At 42.1% G+C, this 8,994-nt stretch overlaps 1 long non-coding RNA gene across 1 annotated transcript in view; it reads right to left on the bottom strand.

Moving 5' to 3' along the window:
* Positions 1–778: 778 nt before the first annotated feature.
* The window catches only part of LOC119620502 (uncharacterized), a 33,870-nt gene continuing 25,654 nt past the window's right edge, over positions 779–8,994 (bottom strand). The window contains exon 4 of the long non-coding RNA XR_005236994.2: positions 779–2,246. This is a non-coding gene — a long non-coding RNA (uncharacterized lncRNA). The remainder of the gene's footprint in view (positions 2,247–8,994) is intronic.

The following is an 8,994-nucleotide window of genomic DNA, read 5'->3' as shown; positions in this document are numbered from 1 at the left end:
TCTTTATTTTTCTTCTTCTTCCTTCTTTCTTCTTCCTCCTCCTCCTCTTCCTCCTCCTTCTTCTTCTTCTTTTTTTTTTTTTTCCCCAGCATTCCTGGTAAGACTGAAGAGTCTTTATTTTTCAACTCTCTACTCTGTGCCCTGGTTTAAGGCAGACCATTGCTCTAACATTCTCTTCACAGTCAAGACTACCCCTTTGTGAGCTTAGGTTTGTTTGCAGAGAGGTCTTCTATTTTACCCCCAACACTGAGCAAGCCTGAGCTTGTCTCCTGACTTTCCCAACCTACAGGCTGCCAAACCAAAGTTTCAATGTGTCCCAGTCCGTAAATATTTTCAAGGGAAAAATCAGTTTCCCTGCTGTGCTTGTTTCTATGAAGTCACACTTTCATTTTATTTTGGCCTTCTGATACGTATTCTTTAATTTTGTTGATAAGAGGTGAAAAGCATTTACATATATTTTTCATTTTATCCAACATTTTTAGTTGTTTTTAGCCATGGCATAGTCAAGGTATCTAGACATTCATACCTCCAGAGATGATGGCTCATTTTCATTCTCAATTATATGATTTGTTAAATTCTTAATGTGCTTCAGGACCTACTTTTCTAATTTTTATTTCTTCAATTATTCCTTTTTTCTGGACAATAACTTAGCAATTTCTAACACTATCCTAATGTGTCAGCAACTCTTATTTCGTTGTGTTTTTGATGCATTTAGAGCAATGACGTTAATTATAAAAATATTGAGTTTTTTCTTCATGGCAGGTGTGTTACCAGAAAGGGGTCCCAATCTAGACCCTAAGGGAGGGTTCTTGGATCTTGCACAAGAAAGAATTCAGGACAAATCTACTGAGTCAAGTGAAAGCAAGTTTATTAAGAAAGTAAAGGAATAAAAGAAAGCCTACTCCATAGACAGAGCATGGTGTTCCCAGAAGCAAAAGAAGGAACATATCCACCTTAGGTACAATGCTCATTTATACATAACACATCAAAGCAAAAAAATCATGGGCGAGATGTGCTCTGCTACAAGGGCTTGCGATGAAGGATTGTTAATCCTTGCATAACTACTCTCTTCCACAAGAATCTATATTATTATCTTTAAGGCAAAACTTATTCTTAAACTAAGAATGTTCTTGTTCTTAAGATATTGGGACATCAGGACATTTTCTGGGTCTGTTATCTCCTGGGTCTGTTAATCCTGGTGTTGGTGGCAGCAAATCCATATGGGTCTGCAGCAACCTCACTTCTTGCCTTCTCAGAAGAAAGAATTCAGCTGAGGGGCATAAGGCAGAGTGAGAGGCAAGTTTTAGAGAAGGAGTAAATGTTTATCGAAAAGCACTAGAGCAGGAATGAAAGGAAGTAAAGTGCACTTGGAAGAGGGCTGAGTGGGCGACTTGGGAGAACAAGCGCACGGTTTGAACTTGGGGTTTATATGTTGGCATGCTTCCAGGGTGTTGCATCCCATCTCCCCTTAGTCTTCCCTCGGGGTGGGCTGTCTGCACGCGCGTGGGTCTGCCAGCAGCTGGGAGGGGTTCTGAGTCCCTTCACCCCTTAGTCTTCCCTCGGGGTGGGCTGTCTGCACGCGCGTGGGCCTGCCAGCACCTGGGAGGGGTTCTGAGTCCCGGGCAGTGTGGGTACTGAAGTTGTACGCATTCTCATTTGAGGCGTTCTTCCCCTACAGGCTGAGTGTTCCTAGAAGGTCCTACACCAGTTAAACTCCACCATTTTGCCTCTTAGTGCATGTGCTTAAGCCCACTCGCCCAACTCCTGAGATGTTATTGGGAAGCCAATCAATAGTTTCAGGTGTTTTTATCTATTGAGAGATGGCTTTCTCTGGCACCGGCTGTGACCAATTATTACTTTAGAGAGAAAGTTAAACAACTGCCTGACCATCACCAGATGGTTGCCTGATATTCCTGGTGTGGGGAGGGGGAGGCTCTCGTGCCCTGCTCATGTCTGACTAGCTACCCACGGTAACACCGGGTTGGTTCTGTAAACATATGAACTTGTTCCGGTGACTGCAAATATCCTGTGACTAAGAAAGCCTAATTTCCTGGCAATGCAGCACAGCAGCTCCCAAGCTCATCTGACCCAGCCCCTATTCAAGATGGAGACGCCCTTGGTTCAGACGCCTCTGACAGATGCTTGAAGATGATATGAAGGGTAAGTGTCATAAATCGTGGAGTGAGCTTCTAAGGAGGGATGGCCTGGGCTGTAGTGAGGAAGTCTCCAGGCAGATGACTTCATATCTACAGAAAAGATTTTTAAAAATGTTTTAAAGTGGAATGTTTAAATATAGCCTATTAGCCTGGTCACATGTAACTTATTTCCATCAATCAGATTAAATCTTTGTTTCAAACATTTTCATTATTCTTATTCTAGAGTAAGTCTCCAAATGCATTTTCAGCCACACTTTCATTTCTCATCAGCTCAACCTAATGCCACAAGTATAATCCGAAATAATTTTAGGTATGTCGACATTTAAAGAAAATGTTCCTATTTGACATTTGATTTTGTTCCACATAACCTGGTTACAGGCAGATATAAAGGAGGCAACTGTGGTGGAAAGAAATGAGCAGGAAGCCCTGCATGAGGAGACCTGGGGTTTGATGCTCTCCCTCACTCCCTGAAGCTCCTAGGGAAAGACGCTATCCTCCCTTAGCCTCAGTTTCCTCGTGTACTGAGTAGAGTCAACAATACATTTCCTTCCACAGTTTTCATTACAATAAATATTATCAGAATGTGATGCTAAAACGACGCTTTTACATTTCAAATCTATTCATTTCACTCTCCTGTTTAAAATCCTTCGACATCTTGCCGTTTTATATGCCATAAAATTTAACACCCTTATTAGCTGCATACACAACCTGGTTCCTTTTCAGCCCCTTTATTTCTTGACTCGCCTCACCGCCCCCTCCAGCTGCTCAGCGGGGCTCCTGCCACGCTGACCTCCTCTGGGACTCCAGACAATGGGCTCCTGCCCCTGTCATCTTAACTCCTATTTTTCCTTCTGCCAGGATGCTTTTCTCCTTGTCTTCCTGTCTCTGAGGCCCCAGCTCAGACACTGCCCACGAGAGAGTCTTTGTTCGCCCTGTCTGATGGAGCGCCCCCACCCGGTGCCCCAAGGTGTTGATTCTAGCCTCTATTATTATTATTTTGAATAAAACATGGGGTTTATTTGGGGAAACTTACATACAGTGATGGCTCAGCGGCGGCAAGTTGGAGAGAAGAATGATGAGTGCTTGTAAAAAGCATGCAGTTTATATAGCACCCTCACGTGGCACCCTCCCCTCAGCAACCTCCATGTGGCAACCCTAATTTCTTGAGTTATTTCTGTCAGGTACATCGACCGCACAGTGTTGCTATTTTTTTAAAAGAAATTATCTATATGTAGATATTAGAATCGATTCTAGCCTCCGAGGCTGTGGCTGCATGGTCCAAAGAGCTCCTCACAGGGTGACCTTCTGACTGAGCCCTGCTAGAGTATAAGCACCTGAGGGCGAGGCTCTGGCTTCCCCTGTGGAGTCCTGAACAGCTCACAGCACCTGCCAGGCATTAGTTGCTGCGTTTTGAATAAATGAATAGCTGTTTGACTATGAATGCAAACTGAAAACTGTAACGTGTTATTCAAACACATGGCATTTTGACTACATGTTTTATAGTCTGTTTTTTACATAGCCTGAGATTGTCAGAAAAGTCAGGTTGTATCGCCATTCAGATCCAAGGTTTGATGCTCCATGTGGCAGAGACCCTGCAACACCAAGGCACGGCGCCGACAGCAACGCCAGCGACAGCCCAGGCTGCTTCTCGTGGCACTGCTTGAAAGCACATCTTGAAAGCCAGCCCTCAGCCTGGACAGATGAGCACTTCCAGCTGCTGTTTTTAGCGTATTTTCTAAATAGAAGCACTTTAACCACCAGTGCCTTCCGTGTTTGCTGGAATCCTAAATTCAAATGTGCGTTTTAGGAAGTGATGCCGAGACAATGTCTGTGTGACAGCACACAGGCACAATTTCAACTCTGTCAAGCACAGAGACCCAGTGACAGACAACCAAGGAATGTGTTGTCAGAGGTAAAGCTCTTCTTTGTGGAATAATGTCAACAGTAGATGCTTTAATCACACATTAAAATTCCAAAGCACTTTTCATGAGCGTTACAAACTCCATTTAGCAGAGTTCATTGCATTTCTTGCCATAATTGTACTGAGGCACGTTCCTCACTCATGTAATAAGCACTGTATTACCAAATAAGCCTGGTGCACTTGACCATTTAGAGAAGTCTCCAGTGTATTGTCTCCCTGTGGGAGACATGCTTGACATGGTTGTCTGGTTATAGAGTGCTTATTACATGGTGCATTCGTAGCCAAACAGCTATTCATTTATTCAAAAGGTACTGACTAAATGCCTCAAAATGTGTTGCCTGGCAGGCACTGTGAACTTTTCAAGACTTCTCTAAAACAGTGGGGTCAGGTCTATGATGGGACTGCTAGCTAAACCTTTAGCTAGCAGTCAGGTTACACAGCACTCTCAGCAGAACCAAAATGACTTAGCTTTGTGAAAGGAAAATAAAAACTCAGGACCTCAACTCATTATGCCAAAAGGAAAAATTAAGCTGAAAGCTAAGTCATGCAAGCAACTGCTTTTCCCTTTGTTCCCAAGCAGACAACAGGTTAAGTATCTATTCAACGTTCATTTTATCTCATGTAAAGTGTCAATTTTACGGAGTACAAGAGTTGTAATTGACCAGTTCCCTACCTGCTGCTTTTCTCTTGCCACACATGGACCACCAGGTCCTCCCATCTTCGCCTCCAGCCCACTTTTCCCCTTTGGATAGTGAAGCCCTCAAACTCATCTTTGGAGAAAGGCACAGACCAGACTGCTGTTTCTGACTCCAGGCCAGACTGTTTCTGTGATTCCATGGGTTTTTCCATGGTTGGTTTTTTGGGTTTTGTTTTTTTGTTTTTTTATCTCTTCCAGGCACGTCCTTAACCTTGGCAAAATAAACTTGTGACTTGATTGAGACCTAACTCAGACACTTTTTGGTTTACAATGTGGTTGGGTGCTCAGACTAGTGACTAATGAGCGTTTTGTTCCATGTGTCACATGACCAATGGATGGGATCCCTTATCAGCAGAAACCATCTCAATGTGCTTCCGGAAACTGTTGCACGGTTCCACTTATCACAAATCCAGTGCCTCCGGATCCCGCTCTACTAGCCCCAAATTCTGTTATCGAACATGGATTGGTTCTTCACATATTTATTTTCACTCCATCAGAGCTTCTGGTATGGTACATAATGATGGATAAAGAGTAAGAACACTTTTATGTACCTTCGGATTCTATTTTAAAACCTTTGGCCCTTGATAAGAAATTGACTTTGCCCACAAAGGTTGTCTCCTGTTACTAAATATTTATCCAGAGGAGGAAAACACATGGACTGGCAGGGAAAAGGGGATGCCTGCCTGTGTGGGTAAATCAGCTGAATCCACGTGGGGTGCATGGAATGATGGACATGTAAACTGGAACACATGGACATCTTCGAGCACAGCTGATGGAAACCCTCTCCTGCTCCACTTCCATCATCTTCCTCACACATCCTCACTCTCTGTCCCGTGTACGCAAAGTTCTGCTACTCCATGAAGCCCTTCTACAATGTTCCATCCTGCAATGCCAGCCTTGTCTGGGTTTTTCACAGCCCTGAAGAACATGATTTTGAATGGTATTTGAGAACATTTCAGTTAACTTTTCTTACGAGGTAGAAGACATCTCTGCCATAAACCTGTCAGCTGGGTTTTCTTGTCTCTGCAAGAACATGTCCAGAAATAGAGGCTTTGTGTCATTCATTTTTCTGAAATACTCCTTTTGCTGCTCACTCACATGCCGCTCTTGTATCGTTAGAGTCTCTGTGGGGAGATGGCACAGCAGTGTATCACACGTACTTGAGGTCCAGGTGACCTGGATTTGTGCAGTCGCATGACACAGTCCTAGCTGTGTGACCTTGGTCAAGTTACTTCACCTCTCTATAACTCAGTTTTCTCACTTACAAACTTAAAAATGGAATGACACCAACAGTATAGACATTGGAGGTATTAATAAACAAAATGGTCTTAGAATATTGCCTACACACAGAAATAAAGGTTACCTCTTATTTTTTACTAGACGCATCTTTTGTATTCCCATAGGATTTGGCAAATTAACATCAAACTCAAAGCAAAAAAAAAAAAAGTCCATTTCTGTAGCTTATACTGTGGGATTTGAGAAGTAAAGCCACCGCATAAACATCAAGTGATACATTTTCTGAGTTTTGTCCACACATCTTTGTCTTAGGCTGGGGACTCATCTAAGCTCATTTCAGCCACCACATCCTGAATGTAGGAAGTCAACAGGGCTCCCCAGGGTTTAAGGAAGCTGGTGCTTGGCAGGTGCTGAGGCTGCAGGGCAGGTCTAATGAAGGCTTGCAAAGTGGATGGATTTTGCACCATGCCAGAGTCAGGGCAGATGAGACTCAACCCATTATGAGCGGGGTGTAACCACCATTGGCTCTGGATTTTCACAGCTCCTGGGGTTACATCCAGATGTGATTTGGATTCTTTGGTAATTCTGAAAGGGTGGTGGGATGGGACAGTTAGGGGCTTCTGCTGCCAGAAACAGAATGCACCATGAATAAGCAGCATCTCCAGGACCGACGTCGTCATCTCACATTATCAACGGTCTGGAGCCAGGGTGGTTTCAGACTCGGGGCAGGAGTTCAACAATGTTGTTTAGGACTTGGGAGTTGTATTTTCCTTCCCTCTCTGCAGCATCAACATGTTCACCTCTGCTCTGGTTACAAGAGGGATGCAGTGTTCCAAGTGCCACATGGAGATAGCCGGGCATCTCATGAAGATGGGCATTTTATCCTTTGATACTTTCTATGAATAAGGAAAAAATTCTCCTATATCCACCTTAAAACCTTTCTGGCAGGATTGGGCCACAGAGTGTGCCTTGCTGGAGGAGGGGCTGGAAGGGACAGTGCCCACCGCCATCTTTGTTCTCTGAGGTTCGAGACAGGCCCTGCTGGAGAATGGGGAGGCACAAGCAATAAAGAGGTTCTACTTCGGAGCCTCAGAAACAATGTTTCTTTCCGGAAATATACTGAAGAACAAAATGCGATATGAAGACATATGGAATATAAAAACAAAGGGCAGTTGGGCTGTGTAAAAATCTGTCACTCATGTCTCCTATTTTATAAATTGGAGTATATATAAATTTGCTCAATTTAAATGTAAATATTTGATTTTAACAAGTTTCATACTCTATGTATTATAGGGCAGAAAATTTTCATATCATCGCACACTCTAAAGAGGATTTCAAACTATTTTTAAACTGTTCAGCAACCTCGTAATAAAGTTATCCTCTGAACCTCTTCACACATGTATCAACCTTGACTTATATTACTCCAAATATTTCAGCCTCTTTCTTGAGGACACTTTGCCTCGGGGTCTCTAAGCGTAAAGATTTCCAGTTGTTTCCCATCACCTTTATTCAACTCTCAAACTTTACTTCATTAATGTAGATGGATAATGTTCAGTCCTGTCACATCTTATGAAGAACTAATGAAGCTCTTCCAGACTTAATTTTAGGATTCAGTGGCTGTCTGGATTTCCTTGCATCAGCCTTCACTTTTGTCATCACAAGCCTTGGTAATTTCTCCTTCTCACAACAGTAAATTTCACGACTAACGATGGCCTGAAGGCTTCTTCCCTCCACGGGATTCCGCTCCAGCCACAGCAGAGACTCCTTTGCACACTTTCCAGACATTGCTGCCCCGTTCCAGGTACCTCAAGGTCAATAAACACAATATGCAAATCTCATCTGATACCCATCCGGAGTGTAAACAAGACAATGAATGCGCACTGTTGTCAAACACTTTTTCTCTTACTGTTTTTTATGCTTATTTTGTTCGCTGCTTTCAATTGCTGTTTTAAGAACACATTGTATCTCCTTTAGGGAATAAATTCAATACAATGAGAATAATTAAGTATTTATTCTCAGTTTTAGGGTTTTGAATTCTGTGTCATAACATAGATTTTCTATCTAATCAAAGGAAGTAATGAATAGCAGTACCAGCAACAACAATAGTACTCATAGCACCACTGGTTGCAAAATGCTTGGGAAAAACTTACAAGCCTCTTAAGATAGAGTTAGTGGATTTTAGCTACTCACCAGCTTTTTACCTTTCTTATATTCTTATATGGGTGCTAACTCTTAAGGACAATGCAATCTAACAAGTAGTTATAAAAAGTAATGCCCTTCTCTTAGGAAAAAGGAGATAACATTTTTTGTAAAGTATCCTAAATCCAAAGACTTTGTCCGTAACCTTCCTTTCCCCCTTAGTGTCTTGATATCAAGTTGCAATAGAAGCTTGCTGTTAGTGGATCCGCCGTTTAAAATGGTACTTAATACGAATACCTAATCAGAAGTTGTTTTTTTTTTTTTTTTTTTGCTTAACTTGCTTTGTGAAAATGAACTGCAAGTCAACTAAGATATTTAAAATAAGGAAAAGAAAGTCTTCCCCTACAGTGCCTCCAGGGTGAGTCATGGACTCAATCACCTGCTATATTTATCTCATGAAGGAATCAATGCCACTGCTGCATGTTCTTTCATGGTAAAGATTTTGAAAGCCAAGAGCTAAAAATCAGTCCTACCACATATGCATTGTTAATATGTTCAGAACAGCTCTATAAGAAATCCTGTTGTGTAGTAAATCCTATTAATTTCTCCATGACATTGATACCATAAATTTACCTGCAACCTCATTTGTACCTATATGCATTTGTTATTGTTAAATGAATACCCTTAAGAAACTTCGTATTACCACAGATATGAAAAGAGAGATTTTTTAAAAAGTATTCTGCAATCTTAATTCCCCATGTTCAAAGGGCTCAACTTAAGCAATGATTGTGAATCCTAATTAAATACTACAAAACTCATCCTCTTTGTCTACATCAGTCTTCTAG

Source organism: Chlorocebus sabaeus, chromosome 18, assembly GCF_047675955.1.
Source record: "Chlorocebus sabaeus isolate Y175 chromosome 18, mChlSab1.0.hap1, whole genome shotgun sequence".
Taxonomy (NCBI): Eukaryota; Metazoa; Chordata; class Mammalia; order Primates; family Cercopithecidae; genus Chlorocebus; species Chlorocebus sabaeus.
The sequence above is the reverse complement of the archived record's forward strand: the minus strand, read 5'-3'. Positions and strand labels throughout refer to the sequence as shown.